General features: G+C 50.2%; 1 protein-coding gene across 1 annotated transcript in view; it reads left to right on the forward strand.

Moving 5' to 3' along the window:
* LOC111171915 (uncharacterized) overlaps positions 1-15759 on the forward strand; it is a 66823-nt gene extending 51064 nt beyond the window's left edge. Inside the window, exon 5 of the mRNA XM_089916078.1 lies at positions 56-15759. The gene's annotated coding sequence lies outside the window, so the exon portion shown is untranslated. The remainder of the gene's footprint in view (positions 1-55) is intronic.
* Positions 15760-25718: the final 9959 nt, after the last annotated feature.

The following is a 25718-nucleotide window of genomic DNA, read 5'->3' on the forward strand; positions in this document are numbered from 1 at the left end:
GTTGTCTTTTACCCATTTCTTTCCCTACCTCTCCAAAATGGGTTGAGTTTGGCAGGTAGGACAAGCCTCAATACAGACATACCCAACCTCATACTGAAGGGTGACCAATGACCTCTGCCAGAAGAAGGATCCAGGGGTCAAAGCCTTCCAGGGACTAGAATGGAGGCACCAAGCCCTCACTCAAGCATCAGCCTGGGCTGGAATCTGGCCTTCCCAAGATTCTGTGATGGTGGAAGAGAGCTCAGGGAAGTTGCTGGCTACTGTGGTTTAGTCCCACTGATTCCAGAAAGGATTGTTCAGACCTAGAATGAAGAAGATTCTCTCCAGTCCAGGCATGGGCTGAGTGACAACGCGCCATGGCACATGCCCAGATTGGTGCAGCTAGATGCAGCTGATGGACTTGGCACCCGGCCTCCACTTGCCATCAGGGCCTCCAAGAAGGAACTGCAGTATCTCCAGCTATTTTAGGATCGATACAGAAGATGTTATTTGCATTGCCACAGCGTCTGAGGAACGGTACATAAGGTACGTAAAGTGTCCTGGAGATGGCCCAGAGCAAATTCATCAAACTGAAACTTGATTTCTTCCAGGCTGAGGATCTGTGTGTATAGTCTCGGTGTGGCTTCTGCAAACCCCAGTGCATCCAACCATACCAATTCCATATTCACAGCACACTCTACTAGCCACTCCCAGGATCATGCAAATAAATTTCCAGTAATTTGTGGAACCAGCCCAGGGATAGGGACAGACTATGCCGTAGACAAGTTTCATATGAAAAGAGATAAAAATTATTTTCAAAAAAAATAAAGTATCAACACTGTAACATCTTCATTAAAAGTGTTTGTAGGGCTTCCCTGGTGGCGCAGTGGTTGGGAGTCCGCCTGCCGGTGCAGGGGACGCGGGTTCGTGCCCCGGTCCGGGGGGATCCCACGTGCTGCGGAGCGGCTGGACCCGTGGGCCATGGCCGCTGAGCCTGCGCATCCGGAGCCTGTGCTCTGCAAGGGGAGAGGCCACAGCAGTGAGAGGCCCGCGTACCGCAAAAAACAACAACAACAAAAAAAAGTGTTTGTAATCTCTTTGTAGATCTAAGTTGATCCAAGTGTTCAGTAGCCCAGGCCTCTTTTACAGTGATTACATCGCAAACCACGTCAGAGCACAGGCCAGATTATGGGTAGAGGAGGTACCGCTAAAAACATAAAATCCCATGAAGTTCACCAGTAATCATTACATGCTCTCATTCAAATTACCAAGCAAATAAGCTCTAACACTATGGAATGTTTTAAATTAAAATTACATTAAAACAGCCCAATTTCTATCTCACTGTTTCAAATTTAAGTTCCATCACTGACTGTTTTAACAAAAATGATCTCTAAAGAAAAGTCATCTTGATTAAATTAAAGGACAAATTGCATCATAGAAAGTATTTCTAAGCATGTTGCTATTTGCCAAGCTATCTTATGATAAAAAACTCAGTTCTGCATTTTTGTATAATCTATATTTTCTAAATATAAACCGGTTATACAACTTTATACTTTCCTTGAGTAGAATTGGGCACACTTACACAATTGTATGCTGAATTATAAGCAAAACTGAGCATTTTCACATTTGCTCTATTCAGCCATAAAGGTAACATAACAGTTGGCAATTCTACCATTAAAGTAATTCATTAATAATTCCCTTCTCCTAAGATAATGAATGTCCTGAGTCACTACTTACACAAGTTTCTCTGTAAGCTTATTTATCTTGATTTTTTTTTTTTTTCTTTCTTTTGCGGTACACGGGCCTCTCACTGTTGTGGCCTCTCCCGTTGCGGAGCACAGGCTCCGGATGCGCAGGCTCAGCGGCCATGGCTCACGGGCCCAGCTGCTCCGCGGCACGTGGGATCTTCCTGGACCGGGGCACGAACCCGTGTCCCCTGCGTCGGTAGGCAGACTCCCAACCACTGCGCCACCAGGGAAGCCCCTATCTTGATGTTTTAATGTCTTTCCCTGATTCTTATAATTGGGACCTGTAAAACCATAAACATTTGACATCCTGCAGAACTTTTCCAGATCAGTGCAGATCAAACCCTGATTTTACTTTAAATATTACCCTGCTCCATTAAGCAATGAAATCCTTTCCTAAAAGGCATTTCGAAAAGCACACTAAACATTCAAATCTTAAAGTCAAATACAAATACCCAGATACTCACACACTAACAAAATTTTAACAAAACTGATACAATTCATATTGAACCAATCATCTGGGGGTGGGGTGAATGAGGGCAGAGGGAGCTGGGTTCTACCGGGGGTAAATGCAGGCGTTCCTTCCAGATCTACTCCCGTGTGCCTAACAGTGTTCCTTCATTTCTTTAAAGATTGATAGGGAGCTTTGCACCAAACAACGGTCTCTCTCTTCCGGTTAAAAAGAAGAAAGGAAAGAAAAAGTCTTAGATTTTCAACTTCCAACTTTACAGTAATCAAAGCTTATGGCTTCTCAACTCTTCCAGGTCTGGCAGAGCTTAGCCTCTGGTTCTCTAAGGCTCAGGAAGATTTGTTCTGCGTGTTCTTCTTTGCTCCTTGCTGAGTCATTCGTGAGGCTCGATCACTTCATTTGAGCTCATTTGCCTTTCCCAGGCTTGGAACTGGCATCACTCCCATTTCAGTTGCCATTGTAAAGCTCCAAGGAGACGATCGATTATTACTTCACTTTTAATTTCTCCTCCTGTTAATCCCTCTCTGTTTTCTACCCCTGCCCGCCACACAGCCCCGCACCCGTCTTCTAGTCTGTATTCCAGTCCTGCCTACACATCAGAGCACTTCCCCCAACAAGCCTTGCAAGGGCACCTCCTAAGGCCCGTAATGACAGTTGTGCAGAGTCTGAGGGTAGGAATCAAACAATTCACAAAGACTTTAAGACTATTTTTTAAAATCTTGAAGGGATAGTATTAAAATCGCAAATTTTTTGAAAACTACTCTGCACAGGTCCTGTGCCAGAGGCTTTACCTATGTGATTGCTGATCCTAAAGCAAAAGGGAAATGCTGCACTTCATCAAATCAAATGCTACTCTGTGTAACATTAAGGACAAAAAAACCCCAACAACACCTTGTCAACTGTGTTGTAACCTGACACTGATTGCAAATTGCGTCCTAATTCAGAGATGTTAAAATGTGAAGGAAAAAAAAAGTGCATCTTAGACTTGATGGTGAGGAGTTGTACAGAGAAAACTGAAGCTCAGAGAGGCTGGGTAATGTGGCCAGAGCCACAGAGCTAATCAGAGGCAGAGCTGGCTTTAGATTGTGCCAGAGTCCATTGCCTCTCCAGACGTTTGAAGGCTTTTTCTCCTGACTGGTTTCCTTTTCCTTGCCTGCCTGTGTCTCAGGAACCAGTCCCTAAGCCATCTGTCCTGGAAAAAAGAGCCTCTGCTTTCAGACAACTGACAGAGCTAAAGCAAGTGTCCTTTTGAGACTGCGTCCCCTCCTCACGGTGCCTAATTTTAGAGACTGCCCATTCTGCTGTCGTTAGGTTATTTTTGGCAGGGGGAGGGTGGGAGGGGAAGGAGTGATGGCCATGCAGGCTTCCCCTTCTCCCCCAGCTACTGGCTTCTTTATCTCTTACCCTGAGGCAGCAGCGGAGGGGCCATAGCCCTTGCCAAGTGGATTAATAAAAGCTGATTTAGGGGGCTAGAAGCTGCTGGGGAAATCTACCCACCCCTCTCCTTATCAGGTCTTCTCGCCCTACTCCATCAAAATGTGCTGCCCCTCTGATCCCAAACTCAACATCACCTCTTAGACTTCAAAGTTTTGATTCCCTCTGAATTGATGTCCTGTGTTTCCCGAGATGAACTCCCACCTGCTGAGGCCACTTCCCATTTACTTGTTTATTCATTGGATGATTTAATAAATATTTGGTGAGCACCCACTACATAGTACTCTGAAAATGAGTGATAAGCCAGCATACACACAGTTCCTGCCCTCTTGGGGTTCACAGCCTAATGCGGGAGATGGTTGTCATCAAAGAAGCTTGTAAATTACTGTAGAATGACAAGTGTGATAAAAGTTTCTCAGGAAGAGCTGCAGCTGAGCTAGTACTTCCCCAGTATCCTGTGTGCTCCCCTGCATTTCCCAACACCCCCGCTCCTGCAGTTTCAGTTGGGGCCAAGTGGTTAATTCTGGCTAAGGACCATGAGTGGACATGATGTGTATCACCTCCAGGGAAAGACTTTAAGAGCTGGGGTGCATCTCTTTCAACTCTCTTTGTTCTGTTTTGATGACCGTGGGCACCATGTAGATGGTGGAGCTACAGGATTAAGGGGTCTACCCGACCCACATTGAACATTACATTTAGGGGAAATAAGCCTCTATTGTGCTTGTCCACTGAGACCTTGGTTTGACCCTGTAGCTAGTGGTGATTGCCTTCACAGAATCACATGTTCCTATGAGGGAAAACAGGGAGACAACTGACCAAGCAAAGGGCCAGGAAAGGCATCCTTAGGAAAGTGACATTTAGGTCAGGGTCCAAAGGAAGAGTGGGAATTAACTTGGAGAACAGTATGTGTGTGTTGGGGGGAGCATTCCAGACAAACTCACAGCCTGTGCAAAGGCCCTGTATACATTTCAGTCCTTATCTTCCTGGGTCACTTTGTTGATGTGACATGGTGACCACACTCTCATTTTTCAGACTTCTCACTTCCTTGGCTTCCAAGACAGCCTCTCGCCTGGCGTTCCTCCTAGTCAATCAACCAATTCTTCCAAGACTCTTTTTTTTTTTTTTTTTTTGCGGTACACGGACCTCTCACTGCTGTGGCCTCTTCCGTTGTGGAGCACAGGCTCCAGACGCACAGGCTCAGTGGCCACGGCTCACGGGCCCAGCCGCTCCTCGGCACATGGGATCTTCCCAGACCGGGGCACGAACCCGCGTCCCCTGCATCGGCAGGCGGACTCTCAACCACGGCGCCACCAGGGAAGCCCTCTTCCAAGACTCTTTGATGGAGGCTCTGGATCTTAAGACCCGAGTCTTGCTCCTTGGAGTTCTATGCTCGGCGTGGTGCTCTTTTCCCTCCTCTTCTGTGTCATTTCTCATCCATCTAAGAATTTCTTTCACTTCTATGTTACCAATGCTCTGATAGATATTGATATCTTTAGCCCTGATACTGCCTGTAAGGGTTAAAAAAAAGTATTCTATCACATATGGATTGCATTTCTTGCTCCTCCATGAACATGGCTGACCACCACGTCCAAGTTCCTCGGGGTATGTACCCGCAGGTCTCAGCTCCTGCTCTTTCTTCAGTCTCACTCACTGTCTAGTCATTGCAGACTCCAGTACACGCCATGTTGCCTCAGGTGTCTCTTCTCATTCTTACTCATCCTCAGTGCTCACCTTAGGCATCACCTCTCTGCCAGGAACCTTTGCCCGTCTGGCATCCTCGGGCAGAGCCATGTGCGGCCCTTCTGGGCATGCCTCCACCGCTGCATGTAACACAGCACATCAGACCCAGCCGCTCTCTCTCCCTCTCTCGGTCTCTCTGTCTCTCTCCACCTCTCCATCTCTCTGTCTCCGTCTCTGTCTCTCTCACAGCCCCCACCCCTCTGCACACTTGTTACACTCTCCCCAAGACAGCTGGGAAGCTTTGCCTTTGCATGTGGCACTGACCCCAGCCTATGTCACCTCCCGGCTGCAGGGTCCACGAGCCAGCTTCTAAGCAGCAGCACCTCTGGGACTCGGGACTCACTTCTGCAGTCCCAGGAGAAAGTGATTGGGCCACTTTGGGTAAGGGATGGATGATCCATGGGCAAATTAGAGTTGGGGGTAGGAAAGGGATCTCTTGGAACACAGAGGTGCCTATCTGAGCTGTGGCCAGCAAGGAAATGATACCCATCTCTGGTAGAACTGATTTAAAAAATAAACCATGAAAGGAAACTTCTAGAAAGAAGCACTAAAGCTGGGCCCTCTTCCCCATGTCCTGAGCTAGTCTCTTTGAGTAGACTGTGGCTCCTGTGAAGCTCCCTGGGCAGGGCCTTCTTCTGATGCATCTGAGTGTTAATGCTACATTGTGATTCACATGTTTGTTGAAAATCAGAATTTTGTGTCCATTGATTCTTTGCCTGAAGTCCTCTTCTATAAGGGTTCACAGAAATGATATTGGCTGGATCCCCAGAATTGGCTTCAAGAAAGCCTGAGCTAATGTTCCTTGGGTGGTCCCAGGATCATGTGGAGGCTGTGTCTTGACCTTCCCCGGGCCCTCACGCCTTGGAGACTGGCTGGTGATCATGGATTCAGATACTCAGGGGATCTGGGTGCTCTCAAGGGGCAAGTGGCCATGCCTGTGACAGCACTGGGGAAAAGGACCAGTCAACAGGATGCCCGGCTAGGCCTGGAGCCCCAAGGAGAAACCCAACCAAATGCCCATCCCACAGGAGCACGTAGTGAGAGATACACATAAATGACCCCCTGATGCTTCATCCCTTTTGCTGCTTTGTGTATCTTCATAGAACTCTAAATCTGACATGCCATGTAGTTTACTTACTTATTTAATTTATTTTTGTCTCCCTCCCATACACTCTGAAATGCAGATTCCATAAGGGTGGGGATTTTTTGTTTGTTTGTTTCTTTTGTTCACTGCTACACCCATAGGGCTGAGGGCAGGTGCATAATAGATACTTAAGTATTTGTTGAAGGAATGAAGTACTAGGAGTAAGGTCTGGGCCAGGTGCTGGAGAAGTTTAGTCCATGCTAGGGATTCTGAGACGGCCTTCTGCAGCCAGTGTGCCTAAGCAGTGTCTCTCAGCACTAGCCAGGTGAATCCAGGTAGGAGGAGGAAGGAGGGTGTCACAGGCAAAGGCTCAGAAGGAGGGAATATCCTGACGTATGCTTGGACTGGCTGCCCTCAGTGAAGAAAGGCTTCTGGATGTGGGTGCAGCTGCAGGGGCTGAGCGTACAGGGACCCAGGCATACAAATACTGAGTGGGTGAAAGTAGAGCTTTGGGGTGGGTGAGGCTGGGTGACACACCGGCACTCACTCCTGTGTTGGAGCTCAGCATAGGCCCAGGAGGAGGGTGTGCCATGTGGAGGCCTCTCCCAGAAACTGGACAGCCAAGCCCCTCTTGCAGTCAATCCCACTACACACAGAGCAGGAGCTCAGTCTGTAACAGGAGAGAGGCTTAGGATCTCGGTCAGCAGAGGGACAGAAGGGGCCAGGACCTGGCGACAAGCACCCAGGTTGGCACAGGATTCCAAATGTCAGGGAGAAAGTGAATGATGGCGACTTCAATCTATCCCTCGTTTTGACTGGGGTGGCTCGGCCCCTGCCACAGGGAGATGCTGCTGGGAAAGCGTTCCCTGCAGAAGGCGGCTTTGTTGTTCTTACTTGGGATGGTGCCCTTGCTCCGCTTTTAGCCCGATGGCAGAAGAGCCCCACCCTCAGCTACTGAGGTATGAATGTTCCGTTTACAGGCTCGCTCTCAGCCTCTGTCTCTGAACGCTACTCCCAGGAGAAGCCGGGTCAGTCCACAGGCTGAGCCCCGCAGGCTAAGCCTTCCCGTTGAACCCAGGTCCTGAATCACGTCACCACCTGTCCTCATAGTGAATTCCCCTCTCAGGCCTTTGCCGCCACTAGCTCTCATTTGGGACCGTCTCAGTTCATCAGAGATGCCCTTGAGATGCTGAAGGTCAACAGGCCCAGGGGGCCAGGGTCAGAGTTGCTTTTGTTCTGGGAGGCTTCTCGGCCCTATGCATATGTGCCCACTGTCCCCAGGCCAACTCTGCAGAGCAAGGGCACAGGGCAGTGATGTAGAACACTGTGGCTGCTGCATCCTCGGAGACCACTCTGTGGCCTGCAGTGCTCCCAGGCGTGTCACACCGCAGAGTGGCCCACCCAGCTCCTGTTGGGGCAGGAGGCCCCTCTGCGGTCAGCCTGGTGCTTGCACTTGGTTCTGAGTTGGCAGTTCGCTTACACCCTAACTCCTGTGCTATGACGGCCCCTCCAGGAAGCACCCTGTCTAGACCCGCAGCTCCTACAAAGTCTGGCCTGTGGCCCCAGGATCCAAGGGTGGATCTGGCAAAGCTCAAATGTGGGGTGGGCCTCAGCTAACCTAGATGCCCCCTCTGGTTGGCACGGATGCAGCTGCATCCCAGGCAGGTAGAGGCAGCCTCTCTGCAGAGGCCTGAATAAAGAGTAGGGGTGGGGAGGCCGGGGGGTGGAGCAGTAGCTTCCCTCTTCCTCCCACCTCGCTCTGTTTTATATCCTGTCTGCCTCCCCCAGACTGGGGCACACACTGGGTTGCTTTGCTCCCTCGCTCCCCTCTCTCTGCCCTCCGCTAAGCTACTCACTATTCCCTGGGCTGGCTCTTCCCTTGTCTCCACACGGGATGGGGAAAGCGCGTTCTGCTGAAAGCTAACTTAGGGGCATGGGGTGGTGGGCTGGATTAAGTAATTTAGAATTCTTTTTCAAGGTGATAGTCTGACTTTCAAGACTTTTTTTTTTTCCCTGTGGAAGTTGAATAGCACATAGATTTTTTTCTTAATTTAACTCTAGTAACAAATCCTAAATTTTCCCTAGGCAGAAACCACACAGACAAAGGTGGAAGTTCCAGGTCTCACTAATATTTTTCAAACCCATCGCATACTTTTCTACTCATACATTCATCATGTACAAGGTTCTTGCTCCAAAAAAAAAAATAATAATAATAATTTAAAAGTTTTATTTGGCTGCTTGAGAAAAAGAACTGAAATCTCCTCTTTGTTTCCTGCTTCATATTTTCTGGATAATGAATGAGTCACACCATGAAGGAGTCTGTTGGGGGCAGCCCTTTATTCCCGTGTCTCAAGTCCCACCATCCCTGCTCCATTTCTGGCCTCCCTTGTAACCCCACAGCTGTCCTACATATTCCAGAAGAATGTGGGGTCTCTCCCTCTGGTTGTCTGCTGTGGAGAAACTGTTCCCCAGGAGACGATGGCAGGATGTCAGGACACAACTGGACCAGCGGAGAGGGGCGCCCTGCAGCTGTCAAGGGGACACAAATGGAGGACACATCTTTCCCTGCACTCTGCTGTCTGGACATTTGCTTGGGAAGCAGGGGGGTGATGAAGGAGAAATAAGTCACATTTCTTCATACCTGCCTGTGATCATTGAGTATTTATGGAACACCTGTTGTGTGACATCCAAGGGTTAGGCTGGAAGAGACAATTGTGTCTCCAGCTCCGTGGGCCTCCCTCTGTAGGAGGATGCAAACCTTGCACTGGGAACCGAATCCCTGCGGCGCTGGAAGAGCAGCTCCGTGCGTGTAGCCTCAGTCGTCTCCTCCCTCACCCACTCGCATCCCAATCTGCAGGGGAACCGCCGCAGCACCCTTCGCCTTGCATCCCATCTCTGAGACCCAGTGGTTAAAAATCTGGGCCTTGGCTTCTGAGTGACCAGTTCAGATCCTGCCTCTGCTACTTAACTAGTTGTGTGACTTCTGTTAATCTCTCTGAGCCTCAATTTTCTCGTCTATAAATTGGGGATCACACTAGGTCTCCCGGGCTTCCCTGGTGGCACAGTGGTTGAGAGTCCGCCTGCCGATGCAGGGGACATGGGTTCGTGCCCCGGTCCAGGAGGATCCCACATGCCACGGAGTGGCTGGGCCCGTGAGCCATGGCCGCTGAGCCTGCGCGTCCGGAGCCTGTGCTCCGCAACGGGAGAGGCGACAACAGTGAGAGGCCTACGTACCGCAAAACAAAAAAAACCCAAAAAATCAAAAAAACTAGGTCTCCCGTCATAGGGTTTTGTGAAGATTAAATGAGATTGTGTTGGGAAGGGGTTTAGCTAGGGACCTGGCTTGTCAGGAGCCAAGGATTCTGTGACCCATCACCTGCCTGGAGTCTGTAGCCAACTCTGGCTGGGAGCTCTGAGCTGCGGCAGAAAGAGGAGGGTCTGCAGCTCTGGTTGGGGAAATAAGACCAACCCACGGGGAGAAAATAGAGGACAAATTAGGAGCTAAATTGTGATATGGGCCACAAACAAATTAGGATTTATATAAGATAAGGGAGGACCTGGGTGCCTAAGGAGGTCTCAGAGCGTGTAGAGCTGGTGGCTGATGGGACCAGAGGAATCTTTGGTTAAGTAAAGGCCATTCTTGTGAAGCTGAGTTAGGGCCGATTCAGGATGAGCCAGCCCTGTGCAGCCCACCTGGTGGGCTCCGAAGACCTTCTACTGCCCCAAGGCAGTTTGCACTTGAATTTATTAAGCACCTACTATGTGATAAGCATACATTTACAGAACATCTCTAGTTTCACAAAACATTATTTTGGGAAATATAAATATATGATTTGGAGACTTGCTGTTAAATATATACCTAGAGGCTTCCTGGGTAGATGTTTGGCAGAGCTGAAAAGCTCACTTGTTTTTCTGTGATGAGAGCCCAATTTAGAAGTTTTTCATTCTAGGCTTGGCTTGGTATGATTTTACTCTGTAATTCCCGGCCTTCCCTTATTTTTCTAGTCATGCAAAGCTTCCTTATTTAGAAAAAAATATTAGTTACAAGTTGTTACTTTTTTTAAAATTCAAATACCCATTACACTTGGTTTTGTGGTTATGTTGGAGAATGGACCATTCTTAGGAGATGCAGCTGAAGCATTTAGGGCTGATCATGTGTCACCATGACTAAATTCACTCCCAAATCCTGATAGATAGAAAATATGAGCAATTGTTGAATCTAGATGGAGTGTTCACGAGCGTTTCTTGTCCTATTCTTTCCATTTTTCTCTATGTTTGGAAATTGGCAAATAAAAAGATAGAGAAAACCCATCGAACTATAGAGAAAAAATGGAGTAAGAGGAATCGCTGTCCTTTCTTGGCTGGTAGTTTTAGGATCTTCCAGCCTAGGGCACTTCCCTTTACATGCCTGGAGCTGGAGGGTATTTCCCGTCATACTTCAGCGCTGTTTAAAATTTGGGCCGTTCCTACAGGCCTCCGATTTCTGCTCTCTGCCTTGAGGTCTCCTCTGTGTCTCTCACTGGCTTCATCCTCAGCCTGCTGGTCTTTCTGAGGATTTGCCAGACTGTACCCTGGCTGCCATGGCAACAGAGGAGCAGCCCCGGAAGAGGCTGAGAGGGGATGGAGAACCTCTTACTTCTGAGAATTCTAGATGTGGGTTCTTTTGGGGACATATTGTGTGAACCTCAAGAATCCCTGAGCAAGCCTCAAGTTTTGGGCAGAGGACTGGGGTTGGGGCTGGGGAGAGGACCAAGACCCTCCCCTTAGCTTTGGGGGCGGGGGTCTGAGGAGGGAGATCTTGCGGAGGAAGTATCATTGCTCTGGGCTTACTGAGAGATTTATGTCTTCCTGATGGAGTCTCAAGGGTGATTTAAACTCTGAGCTCTTTTGACCTTATTTGCTAACTTTAGACCTAACCTCCATGTAGCATGCGATGGCCCCGGGGTAATAAAGTGCTCATTCATTCCTTCCACCCATACTGACTGAGTGCTTATTTTTGGCCCCATACTGTGCCAGCACTGGGGACACAGGGCTCCACTGTGCCTTCAGACTGCAGTTGCCCCAGGGGCTGGGAGAGGAGGTAGGGGTCAGTGCAGGTTTCCTCAGAAGGGTGGGACCCGGGGCAGGTGAAAGAGGGCTTGAAATTAGACAGAGGGAGGTGCTTTCTTAGCGGGTGGGGGTCACAGTGAGTGAAGGCGCCATCTGATCAATGCACATTCTCTGGGTGAATGGAGATTAGTGGGCCTTGGTCAAGCTGTGAAAAGCCTAAAATTAGCCTGACCAGCTGGGCCCAGACTGTGCGGGACACCCCCTTACCCCCCTGGCCTCCTCAAGTTTCAGAAAGCACGAGTGTGTGCAGGAACAGCATGCTTTGCCCAGGTCACAGCAGGCAGACAGGGCACCTGGGGCCAGGCTGGGCAGGGGTGCAGCTCCCAGCAGGGATGCGGTCCCCACGGGGCCTCCTAGCCCTGCAGGGCCTGAAAAGAGGGAAGGGGGAGCCCCTGTCCTTCCCCTCTCCTTCTTGACACAGTTTCCTCTTTTGCTTCCCTGTTCTCCTTCCAGACCTGCAGGCCTGGCAGTGTGGCCAGCGACAGGTCAGAGCACTGCCTGGGCCAGCAAACCAGAGCCCGGGGCGGGGCGAGCCTAACGGGGTTCGGGGCAGGGCAGAGGCCTGGACGGGCAACTTCCTGGGGCGCTGGGGGAGGAGCAACCAGAATACCTCATCCTTCCCGCATACTCTGTGCCAGCCTCCTTTCTGACCTTGCTTGAAAGTCCCTCCGTTACTCACCATCGGGTGCTATCATCAAGCCTGAGAAGTGGTTTGAGAAGCTAATCTTGTCTTAGAAGGCTCTGGAGCTGGTCTGAGTGGTAGGGAGCAGTAAGTAGGGGGGTGGGGAGGCAGGAAGGAGATGGCTCAGCCTTGTGGTGGAGGCAGCAGAGTGGGGCTGGGTAGCTGGACAGCATCTTGGTGTCCTCCACCCGTTTCCCAGGCAGGGCCATCCCCGTACCGGACATCCGCAATGTGATTGCTCTTAGGGGCTGTATTATGTCTCCAGCCCCACCCCCATTCATTTGTGGAAGCCCTCTTCCCTAGTACCTCGGAATGTAACTTTGAGAGGTACAGTCTTTAAAGAGGTAATTAAGTTAAAATGAGGGTGGGCCCTAATCCAATATGACCACTATCCTCATAAGAAGAGGTGATCAGGACACAGATACATGCAGAGGTATGACCTGGGAGGACACAGGGAGAAGACACTACCTGCTAGCCAAGGACAGAGGCCTCAGAAGGAACCAGCCCTCCAAACTCAGTCTTGGACTTCTGCCTCCAGGGCCGTAAGAAAATAAATTTCGGTCGTGGAAGTACCCTCCCCCGCCCCCAGTCTGTGGTGGTGCTTGTCATGGCGCCCCTGGCAGTCTAACAGGCCCTCAGTCCCTCTCCCCAGAATGCCCTGCCTGATGCCCTCTGTCTATTCATCTTCTTCCCATCTTTTCTCCTGGGTCACCAACCCCAGCTTTCACATGGCTCTAATTTGCAAATGCCACCTCTGGTCCCGAGGTCTTCTTATCTGCAGCTGTGCTGGAAGATTGTGGAGAGTTAAACAGCACTGAGAACAGGCAGGAGGGCCCAGAAAGGCGTCCGCAGAAGGTGTGATGATCGCAAGCCCCCTCGTAAGTCGCTCAGCCTAAGCTGGTGGCAACGAGAGCCCGTCAGTACGGAGCTGTCGGAGCCCTACCATGTCCCCTGCGCCTGCTAAGCATCCCACGTGCCTGGCAGCATAATTCACTGAAGTATTAACTTGGGGCTCCTCATTCCACCTGCCTGCACCCGCTTTCCAACACAGCACCATGCTTGTATGTCCTAGCCTTGGACGTTAATGGAGCCTAGACTTTAGCAGGTGGCAGATGGGCTGTGATTCCCTAGGAATAATATTAAAACTGGTACACAATCTCCACACCCCAGCTTCACATCCCTTCTTTGGCAGAGTGGAGGGGGAAACCTCCAAGAAGCTGTGATGAGGGGCAGTGGCCAACCCCTCCTCCCCCAGGCCCCCTCCCCCAGCTGCCATGGGCACCAGGCTCACAGTGTCCGGGAGACCCCAGGGCAAGCGGTAAAAGTGGAGGCTGCAGGATGCTGGTGCATAGGGGCTGCATGTATGTGAATGAGACAGGAGGGTGCATGGTTAGAGAAGCAAAAAGTCTACCCACCACTGGCCAGCCCACACTACGCAGTCCCTCCAGATCCACAGCCCTAGGCCCTGCCCCTCTCAGTTTTGGACTCTCCTGCCAGTCTTGGGGCCATTGTTGCTGGTGGGAATGGTCTTGGCTACAGCACTGACCTTACCAGGGGTCTAATGCATCACTCACCCTCACCGTACTGAGCTCTGCTGAGAGCAGTGTGCCAGGCACCTACCCAATGTCTATTGTCCCCTTCTTTCTACTAGCAGGACCCTGAGTTGGGGAGAGGGGTAGCAATGTACCCAGCTAAAATACTTCCTAGGATCCTTCATAGCTAGTGGTGGCCATATCGATCCAGTTCTGCCCAATGGAATGAGAGGAGAAGTCAGCTAGTAGATATTGAAAAAGGAACTGACTCAACAGACATGTTCGTCAGTTCTTTACCTCTGATTGCTGACCTCACCCTTTCTCCTTTCTACCTTCCTGGAAGACAGTTTGGAGGCCTGGAGGTGCAGCAGCCACCTTTCAACCATGAGGACAAAAGCCAGGTGCTGAGTGTGGTGGAGGAGAAATAAAGAAGGAATCTGGCTAACAGCCCTAAGTAGTAGCACCGGCCCTTGACTGCCAACTCTGAATTTATTTTTTGCAAGAGATTAAAAAAGATCTCTTCTTTGTTTAAGCCCCTGTTACTCTAGTTTTCAGGTACTTGCAGGTAAACATAGTCCTAACTGACACACAGCCCTTCCTACACAAAATCTGGTGGCTCCTTCTGAAATCTCAGCACCTGCCCCAGCCAACCCTAGAGCAGCCCCACCCCAGGATGGCCGTGCCTCTACTCTGACCCCACCACCCTGAGGTGGTGGCCCAGAGTAGTGCAGGGGTGTAGGGCCACAGGCTCAGAGAGGTTACGTAACTTCTCCTGCATCACATGGCTAGTAAGAGAAGAGCCAGGATAAGATCTTCTATCTCAGAGGCACTGTTTCTTCTCCGATACTAAGGTGGGTGAGGTTGGGCAGGGATGTGGGAGTTTGCAGACCAGCGAATCTGCTGTGATTTCCTGGGAATCATCATCGTCATAAATAGATCAAAGCCTCACTGACGGCTTTGCAAATGTTGCCGCAAGGAGACCTAACCTGACTACTCTATTTAAACTTTCAACCCCTATTTCCTGATTCCATTGCCCTGCTCTATTTTTTTTTTTCAATAGAATAGCTCACCTTCTAGCACAGTATTTAACTTATTTTTATTATGTTGGCTGTACATGTCTGTCACCTCTCTCCCCACCCGAGGTTTAAGCCCCACACAAATAAGGGTCTTGGTTTGCTTTGTTTATGAATACATTCTAAGAGCCTAGGATAATGCTGGCCTAAAAAGGTACTTGTTGAACTGAATTAAATAGCAATGTTTCCCGAGCACCACCTATTAGGGGCTTGTGTCCTCCCCAGAATTCATATGCTGAAGTCCTAATGCCCAGTACCTGAGAATGTGGTTATATGTGGAGACAGGCCTTTGAAGAGGTAATGAAGTTAAAATGAGGTCATTGGAGTGAGCCCTAATCCAACATGACTGCTATCCTTATAATAAGAGGAGATTAGGACACAGACACACAGAGAAGGAAGACCATGTGAAGACAACAGAGAGAAGAAGCCCACCTACAAACCACGCAGAGAGGCTTCAGAAGAAACCAATCCTGCTGACACCCTGACTGCGGATTTCTAGCTTCCAGAATCATGAGAAAATAAACTTCTGTAGTTTAAGCCACCCAGTCTGTGGTCCTTCGTTATGTAGCCCTAGTGAGCAAATATAGCACCCATGCTTAGCTCTGTGTGAACGGCTTTGTACACGTTGTCTCATTTGATCTTAACCACAATCCTAAGAGATAAGTACTTACTTCTCAGGTGCGGAAACTGAGGCCCAGGAAGTGATGATGGGGGCAGGCGCTAGGGAAAGGCTACATCTTGGTGTGTTAGGCCTCCTGGGGCTGGGGGGAGGGAGCCCCAGCTGCTGACTCACCAGGGCCCCCTCCTTATCCGGAGTTCTGTGGGAGGTCAGGCCGGTCCTCCATCTGCCCCGCTCACATCCCCACCCCTAAATGGGTCTACGTTGGACCCCTCGCCCTCTCACCCGCTCTCTCAGCAGCTTTGTGCAAACCCGTGATCTGAGATGTTGCTGGTGCCACCCAAAGAAACAAGTCTCTACGGTACAACTTCAGACACTGAAGCCAGTGGAAGGAGGAGAAAGACAGCTTTGGGGGAAAGCATTTCCTCAGTGTCCCTGGAAGCAGTTGGTCCTGAGGCACTACCTGCAGGCCTGCCCAGTGGGGCAGACCCCCCAAGATTAGGGTGTAAGCAGCCCACTGGTTCTTCAGCTGCCACTTCTAGTCAGGACAACAGTCGTGGTTGGGGTTTATTGAGGTCTAGCAGGTGCCAAGCTTTGTCCTCAGTGCATGATGTCGAGTTTCTCGTTTAATTCTCTAAGTAGCCCTGCGAGATGGTCACTGATACTATCACCATTTTACAGGTGGGGACACAGAAGCTTAGAGAGCTCAAGTGACTAATAATTGGTTGGGCTGGGACCCCGTCTGATTTCAGTGTTAGGTACCTTCACCGTCAACTGACACCGGCTGTGTACCTTGCCATGTGCTACCTTAGGCTGCAGTTGGTCAAGCCTGTCCCCCAAGCTCCTTGCTCTAGAGAATTAGGAAAGAGGACAGAAACTCTGACAGCTAGCGGGACAAAGGTCTGAACTCCTGAACATGTGGTCGGTAACCTCTCCTGCCTCTGCCCATCCCCCCCACCACCACCAGATCGCCTCTTCCTGGGAGCTGAGATTGTCTCCTCTTCCCCCTCCAAGACCACACCATGCCCATCTCAGCCAGGGTCACGGGGAGGTGGAAGTGTCCCTGCCACCAGCTCTCTGTCACCGGTAGCTGGTTGCGGAATTGGCCTGGTTACTCCACAGCAGAGGATGGGGATCGTCCGAGGCATCCCGGAGGAACGATCACAGTCTGGGGACAGTGTGAAGCCAGGCCTGCGGGGCCTGGGTGGAGGCCCTGGGCTCTGCCCTCGGGAGCCCTCCCCTCTGGTCTCCAGAGCCCTTGCCCTTTCCTCGTGCGGGTGTTCCCTTCGCACCAAGGAGGGGCCTTCTGAGACTTTCTGACTACTGACTTTGTAAGCTTGGTTTCGGGAGTCTGGCTGGGAACCTCTGTCCTCCCCTGCTGGCCTCACAGCCCTGGACACTCTGCAGGTCAGCATCTGGATGAAGGTGAACCAGGGCAGGGCCTTCTCCACCCTGTCCCCAGAGCCAGAGGGCAGCTGCCTGTGACCCAGCCACCTCTCCCCGGTATGAGTGTGGCAGGCTGATGCGGGTGGCACACCCTCTGTGTCTGCTGGGCCCTCTGCATGTGCAGGGAGGCCTAGGGATGGGGCCCATACGCCCGGGAGCACGGCCCGTTCCTGTTGACAAGACTGCCTGGCACAGTCCCTGCCCCCAACAGGAAGGTGCCTGGCATAGGAAGAGGGCAGTGGCATCACGGGGCTGGATGCAGAGGCAGGTGGCCTGGATGGCCTTGGTGGGAAGCCAGAGGGCATGACGAGGCTGCCCCAGGCCACACCCGCCTGCCTGAGTCTGAGGAGGTGGCAGGGCCCCGGCTGCAGGTGCCCGCCAGCCACCCCGCTGGGCAGATGCCTTTGGCGAGGGCTGGACTTGGCGCGGACTGACGGAGGGTCACAACGAGGGCGTCCCCGTGCGTCCCGGTGGGGCTCTCCTACCCACGCTTACCCTACTGACGGGCTGACTCCTGGGCTCTTCTTTAGACAAAGTAGTGTAACTGCCTTTCCTTCGGAACCTGTCATCCGCTAAACCCCTATCTTCACTTATCAGACACCCAACACCCTGTTTCTCATTTTCAGGGTGATTCTGCAGCTCTAGAAATTAAAACCTGCTGTGTTCTGAAAAGGTGCTTTATGTCTTCCCTGGGAAGTGGGCGACACATCCCTCAGGATTCCACGGGGCACCTCTGGCTACCTACAGCTAAAAGGGTAAAAAGAGATGATCCAGGGCTTGAGCTAGACTGGCTAGGCAGGTTGGGGTCACGGAGACAACTGGGGTTGCTTGGGGAAAGCTGGGCAGGCAGGCTGTGCAGGGGGGAGTGGGAGGGGTCTGGGAGTTTGGGGATGGCAGCCGAAGCCTGGCTAAAGGTGCTGAGGGCACACCAGGCCGGGCAGAGCCATTCTCAGTGGGAGCTGGAGTGTGGGGCAGGGACTGTCCCAGGGTTTGTGGTCACCAGGGCTGTGGCCAAGGGTCCCAAGGACATACCTGTGTGGCCTATGAAGGGCCTGCTCAGTGCTGGTGCTATTTGCTCCTTGTCTAGACGGTTGAGGGGTCACTGGAGGCCTGGGAGGAAGCAGGGAGCCTGAGCCTCTATCTGCCAGGCGGGGAACTTTCCTTTGGAAGAGCCTGAAGAAGGCATAGTGGCTGCAGGGGCCGTGAGTCTGTGATGCGGTGCTATCCCTAGAGCAGGGCTGGTGGCCGGGGGACGGATGCTCTGCACGTCCAGGAAAGGGCCTTTGCAGGGTATCTGCCATGTGGTCACCGCCGGGCTGTGGCAGAAGCCTGTGGGTTGGACACAATGGTCAGCTGCCCCAGCCTGGGGTGCAGAGGTTACCACTCGCCCACTGCTACCTTTTGCGGGACACTTCCCTTCATGAAGTAGTTGCTTCCAGATGCCCATGAAGACCCTGATGTGTGCAGGACATCGTGGGAGAAGGTGAACACGGCAGAGCCCTGCTTTCAGCCCCAGCACGAGGCGGAAAGGCCTGTGCGCCTCAAGAAGCAGACTCGGAATTGCGGGCTCCAGAGTGGGGTCATCAGGTGGTCTGGGGCCGGGGAGCAAGTGGCCCTGAGCTAGGCCTTGAGGGCTGTGTGGGCCACGACTGGGAGACCAGGGGACAAGGATCACAGAGCGAGGGGTGGCGCGAGAATGGCCTGAGGGATCACAATTAAAATGACATCAGCTAAAGTAATGAGGGTTCGTACTTGCACCTCAAGTGGATAAGGGTGTGGAAGAGGCTCTGCAGTGCTGGCTTCAGGCCCAGCACAGACTTGAGCAGCTGGTAAAGCCTGGCAAATGGCAGCTGTTATCTCTACCAGGAGGGGGTCCCCAGCAAATTGTGAAAGGCGGCCTGAGTTTTGAGTGTCAGTCAATTTTGGAGCCAACCTGGGTGCCCTTTGGCACATTATCTGCCCTGCAACCCCTTCATTGCCCCCAGGGGCAGGGCTGGACCCTGGGTGGACCCAGCCCCCTATAGCGAGTCTCCTCCGAGCTGCGTTAGCCCCATTGCCCTGTGAGCCCTGGCCCCCATCCCAGACACCACCACGTTGAGCCCATTCCACAAAGTATTAAGATGTCTTTTCACCTCGCTTGGCCCTTTTCACCGGGGGTGATTCCAGGAGAGGGTCAGGGACCAGCTCCTGTGAAACTTGGGGCTTCAGCCTCTGGAGAGATGCCTTCACTGCCCAGAGTGAAGTTGGGGGAATACCGGGCATCCTTTCTGTTACTCCAAGGGCACCCAAGGCACTTTGGGGAGTGTTGCAGAACCCAGATGAGGAAACCCCACCCTGATCCCAACTCAGAGAAGCCAGGGAATCATTCAAATGACAGTCCCTGCCTCAAAATCTGCTCCTTAGCCAGAGATGTAGCCCTGTGGCCTACCCAGATGTTAATCTCCTCACCTGCGTTGGGACTCCCCTCCCACACATATTCGAGTGACCACAGTTCATCTGACCCTTCCAGACTCTCCCTCCCCTTCCTCCCCCCCTCCCCTCTCCCCCAGGCCCTCGTCTTCTCCCTCCTGTTGCCTGTTATTACATTAGCCTCTCAATGCCTGGCTATCCTCCAGGAGCTCTCCTTTGGGGCCAGTCTCCAAAGAGCTAAGGAACAATCTTTTAGAAACGCAGCCCCCACTGCCAGAGTTCCCCTTAGTCGTCTTCACTTACCTTCTAGCTAAAACCCCAATTCCTTAGCAAACGAGGCCTCCTTCCTGTGGTCGGCTTCTCCTTCCCCTTCTGACCCATCCACCTCTCAGACCTGGGGGCCCAGGCCCACTGAAGTCTCCCCCTGAAACCCCTGGACCTTGCTTTCTTGGAACCTGCACATATTTGTACCTGGCCCCTCTGCCTGGAACACCTACCCACCCCAGACCTTTTTTCTCCCCTAACTCCAAGTTACCTTGAATTTCATTTTCAATGTTTATGTTACTATCTTCCTTGTAGTTCTTTTTTTTTTTTTAAGTGGAAATGTCTACAGTTTTTGCTGGCAAAACAAATAGACAATGTTTTGCATTGTCTATTTTGCATGGTCGTTCTGGTCAGGGTCCCTGCACTGGGATGCCTTCCTCTCTCCCCATCTGGGTGCTTTCCACCTGGGCTCCCTGGTGCCTCTGATGTGCACACAGGTAGTTACACCTGTACTTGTTCACGCCTGTTGGTTTCTCAGTGTTTTATTCTCTGCATCCTGCAATTCCTGAAGTATGTTGGGTGCTTAATAAAGATATTAATCAAAATATCTTTAATGCATCTTGTATTTCAAAGCTATAGATCTAAGTGTCTGAATTTTTTAAATTAAAATTTAGAAGAGTTTAATTATTCTGCAACTCAGTTGCTAGCTCGAGCCCTCTTTCTGCCTCATGGTGGATACTTTAGCCAATCCCAGGAAATCCACCATTTCTGTGACACCCCCTCTAGTCCAATTTATGCTTTTTATCCTATTTTCTCCTCCTCACTCCCGTAACAGGATCCAAGTTAGGGTGCCTCTCTGAAGTGTCTGGACACTGGTGGGAAGAGCTGGGTCCTTGGAGGCCATGCTGAAGCTTGGCTGGCATCTGTCTCGCAGTAGGCGTCTGTTCCCCAGCCTTTGCTGAGATACCTTCTCAGCATGTCGAGGATAGACGGGGGCAACCACTGAGTGTGGGCTGGTGGCTTCATTCCTATCAAAGAGCCCCTTCCCTTTACAAATCCCAAACCTCAAGATGCTACCTTGCGAGGGGCCTTAGAGTAGAAGGGGTGGATGTGAGTAAAGATCCACCCACCTCCCAGCTCCTTCCTCAAAAGTGGGGAGAGGCTGGAAGAGAGGCTGAGCCTTGGAGAAGGTGCCCCATTATCTGGAAAGGCACAGTAACGAGTCTCTGAATATGCAAAGAGCCCTGTGGGGCCCAGGTTGGTGGTAGGAGGTCTTGGTGGTAGAATGGCTCAGCATAATAAAGAAGGGAGGAATATTTGTGGAGTTGGAGTTAGGGGATGGGGTTCAGGGGTTGGCCAAGGGTGTGAGTGGGGAGGGTAGAGCCACTGCTGGCAGAACGGCCAAGGGAATTTGTAAGAATAGGAACACCTACTTTGTCCCTGTGATGGGGTGGGCCCTGTCTGTCTCCGCAAACTTTCAATCAAGTAAACTGCACCCAAATTGGAGTGCTCACCCTGGGAACTGAAGGGAGGCTGTTTCCATCTCAAGTTCAAGCTCCCACCCTTTCACCCTTGGGAAGGCCCTGGGGGACATAGCCTGCAATCCTGATGTGACCCCAGCAAAATGATCATTGGTGTTCTCTGGGCAGACGGTTCTGGGATGGAGTCACCTTTTGAGGAGTGGGGTCACTTGGACAAACCTGGGGTTAGGAGGAGTCAGCGCCCCTTCCTCCTCTGCGAACACATTTGCCTCTTTCATCAGCACCTGGGGGTGATGCCAACAATCTGTAAAAGAAAAAGTGTCCCCAAACTGGTCCGAGACAGAAATTTTTTTGTGTGATTCAATTAGCAATTTCCTTCTGGAAAGAAATCAGCATTCCTGGTGAAATGCAGAAGCAAATTTCTGATGAGCTTTAATGGAATTAAAACTGGTGGGAAACCAGTGCCCAGCCCACCCATCTGTCTCCCAGAAGGAAGGGGCAGTGACCATGCCTGTCTGTATCTAAGGAGATATGGAAATAGTTCTTTGCCAGCTACTTCCACAAAGAGAGAGGCTATAACAAAAAATCATGCCCTAAAATAGTTATAAAATATGTGGTAGAGGGTCCACTTGAGTCTAAACTGTGACTCAGACCGAAAGGGGCTTATGGGGACCTGTAGAGTCAGATGGGTTCTGGGAGGGCTGAGGGAGCTGGACACCATGAGTGGGACCCTTGCTTTCTTCGTCCACACCGATGAGAGTTGCTTTGTCTCCTTCCCTCCAACGCTGCGATGATCAAGTGAGATAAGGATTAGATGGCAATGTAATTGGAAAAGTAGAAGGTGGCTTGTAAATCAGGGATTGATTATTACTACCATCTGATTCAGAGATGATCTGCCCATGCCAGAAAAGCTCAGGATGCAGATCCTACACCGGTGTCCCTAACATAGGCCTGCTTTTCAATGATATGCAATTTCCCCATCGTCCAAAGGTGCATCTCCCCCTCTGCATTTTCTCTGTGATTGCTCCAGCTCTGAAGCCCTCTGAAGTGCATGGCTTCCTTACTCCCTGCAGCAGCTTCCTGACCCTCCTCCTGTGGCCTCCTGTCCAGTCTCCCCAACAGTCAGACCAGACCAGGCACCCCCAGCCCTGTTTACAGCAAAGCCAAGGCCACTGGAGCTGCTATTGGGAGAAAAGGGTTAGTCGCCTTCCCAGCCCGTGGCAGTCCCAACCGGGCCTCTCCCCACGCTCAGCACAGGCACAACGAAGTCTGTCTCTCTGCCGATTATGAGATAGCTCATGGCTGTTAGGTCTGCTTGAATAAGGCCTTTTGTCCCAGAGAATTTTCCCATGTCGTACATTTAGTCTGTTGTGTTATGGGTCAGTGAGCAAGGAGATAAGTCTGAATTCTTAAACAACCTTGTGAACGCAAGACATCTGTCTGAAAGGCAATCAAACAACATCTGTCACACTCTCCCCAACTTCCAAGACCCTTTCTTAAAAATCAAATCATTGTTGTATGTTTACGTTTCTTTGAAAAATTCAGCTACTACCGAGATATATACTTTGAAAGATGAAAGTCCCTCATAAATCTTCACTTCCCTTCCCCCCTCCCCTCAGTGCCAGAAAACTATTGTTAATACTTTGGTGTATATTGCCCAGATTTTTCTTCTCTGCACCTACTAACACAGATAGTATTATTATTACCTTTTCTTTTATTTTTTATCATTGTACCATAGATATTGTTTTGCAATTTGCTTTTTGACGTAACATAGAACTTCTTTCAGTATTAGGATCTCATTTTTTAAACAATTGTACAGTGTTCCATCATGTCTATGAATAATCACTTATTTAATGAGTTTCCTGTTGATGGATATTTGGAATTCAACCCTTTCCAACACAATTTTTCCTTTATATAAACAATACTGCAATGGATATCCTTGCACATGTTTTTGTATACCTGTGAGAGGGTTTCTATGCGTATAGGATGTAATATTTCTAGAAACAGAAATGCTAGATCAAAGATATAAACATTTAAAATTTAGTAGGTATTGCCAAATTGACTAGGCAAGCATGGCTAGGGTTTGGTTTGTAGATTTCTTGAAGGTAGAGAATGCCACTGGGCACCTAGAGGGGTTAGTGCCAGCAACAGAAAGGAGTGGCAGTTCACCTTGGGTACACCCGGGAGTGTTTCCCCAGCTGCCTGCAAGACTTGAGACATCTTAGTGTATGTGGACTAATCCAGGAGAGGACAAGGCATAAACTATTGGTCTGGAAGGGACAGAGTCATCAGTTGAGTGAATCCCAGGTAAGGTGAGGCCTGAATGGCATGGACATTTATGAAATTGTGTGTCTATCACAATCCCTTCGAGAGAGACCTCTTCCCACTCCCCAAATCCAACCACTGGGCTCTCGTAGGAGCTGCCTATGCTATTGTTTGCCGGCCTAGCCGGGGGTCAGCAAATATAATCTCTGGCTAATTAGAAGTCTTCCCTAGCATTTTTTGAATGGGAAGTGAGGGAAGAGAGGTCTTGTTGCAGGTGAGGGGGTTGGAAATACGTGTGTCCAGAGTTGACCGGGGGTCATGGTTTCTGCACTGTAGAGGAAGACATTTGGAGAGACCGAAGCTGACTCCCCAATAGAGGATGAGACAAGAGACAAAGAAAGCTCCAGAGCCCAGGTGGTGACGGAGGCTCTGATTCTTGCCATTCCCAAGGCCCAAGGGCTAATGCTTTTGGTATGAGCCAAAATAATTAGTTTTGCCTGTTTTTGACCTTTGTATAAATGGAATTATACAATTTGTACCCATTTGTCCTCGTCTCTTTGATGCAGCGGTACATTGGTAGATTCATCCACGTTGTTGCACATAGCAGTAACTTTTTTCACTTTAACTGCCTCATAGTATTCCAGTGATCTTGAGTATATACCTCTGAACAGGATTTGGGGTCCATGTGATAACTCTATGGTAACTTTTTTTTTTTTTTTTTTGTGGTACGCGGGCCTCTCACTGTTGTGGCCTCTCCCATTGCAGAGCACAGGCTCCGGATGCGCAGGCTCAGTGGCCATGGCTCACGGGCCCAGCCGCTCCACGGCATGTGGGATCTTCCCGGACCGGGGCACGAACCCGTGTCCCCTGCGTCGACAGGTGGACTCTCAACCACTGCGCCACCAGGGAAGCCCTATGGTAACTTTTGAACTGTTTTCCCAAACAATTGCACCCTTTTAAGTTCCCACCAGCAAAGTATGAGCTCCAGTTTCTTTACACCCACACCAATACTTCTTATTGTGTGTCTTTTGATCACAGTCCTCCTAATGGGTGTGAAGTGGTGTTCTACCGTGGTTTTGCTTTGCACTTCCCTGATGGCTAATGATGTTGAGCAACGTTTCATGCATTTATTGACCATTTGCATATTTTTTTTTTTTGGAGAAAAGTCTATTCAAATCCTTTGCCCATTTAAAAATTGGGTTACTTGTCCTTTTTATTGATAAGTTGTAAGAATTCTTTAAATATTCTGGATCCTAGACCCTATCACATATATGACTTGTAGATATCTCCCCCCATTATGGGGCTGACTTGTGTTTTCAAAAGATCACTGTGGTTACTATTTTGACAGTAGGTTGTGGGGAGAGGGCAGAGTTAGAAGTTGGGAGAACAGGTAGGAAGCTAATGTAGTCATCCAGGTAAGGGATTATGGCGTCAAAATAAATTCTGACTCTCTAAGTTGTAAGACAGAGCCTTGGGTCTGCTCTAAAGTCTCTGTCTGGTTCTGGCCCTGGCACTGCCTTTGACTCTCCCTGATTCTGACCTGGTGTTTTGCCTACAGTTTTGCTCATTCCTCCCTGATTTCAGTTTATGTCCATGTCCGCATTTTCCCTTCAATGTCCTTAAATGTTAATTTCATCTGGCCACATTGTAGGCAGTTTTGTGAATCACCCCTTATCCCATTTGTAATGGGCACTAGGCGTGGAAAAATAAAGAGGTGGTAGATAGGGAGATGGGGGACAGACTCCTGGCTTTCGTGGACTTCCAGAAGCTGGGCTTCTTCTTCTGGTGCTTGTCCTTCCACAGCTGTTTACCTGGCTCTCAGTTCCGGTTCTACTTCCTGGATCCCCAGTTGCCCATGATGAAGCCTGGTATGTGACTCTGAAGTGGAGGGATGCAAGAGAGAGCTTTGGAGGACAGCCCACAGATGCCTAAAAAGGCAGACACTCCATTCTCTTTCAGTCTGTGGGGCAGCCCCTTCTGAATCTGCATATCACTGAACTTTAATAGACACGAGTCAAGCCATGGATGCCCTATTCTCCTCTCTGGGAGTTAAGAGTCGGGGCTACAAAGCTTGCTGGACACAAAGTCTTGTATCCAAGATTCAAATGAATTTTTAACATATTAGAAACAACTTAGTAGAAATAAAAATTTTAATTAAGTATCATGTAGAACAGCCAGGGCTGGGACTATGGTAAAGTTAGAGCAGGATCTAGGGTGCAAAATTTATGGAAGCATTGAGGCGGGGGGGGGGGATTAACATACACACACTATTATATATAAAATAGATAAACAAGGACCTACTGTATAGCACAGAGAACTATATTCAATATCTTGTAATAACCTATAATGGAAAATAATCTGAAAAAGAATATATATATGTATATATA

The sequence above is a fragment of the Delphinapterus leucas genome, chromosome 8, assembly GCF_059928025.1.
Source record: "Delphinapterus leucas isolate spDelLeu-1000000601 "Yukka" chromosome 8, BTC_Dleu_Yukka2, whole genome shotgun sequence".
Lineage (NCBI taxonomy): Eukaryota > Metazoa > Chordata > Mammalia > Artiodactyla > Monodontidae > Delphinapterus > Delphinapterus leucas.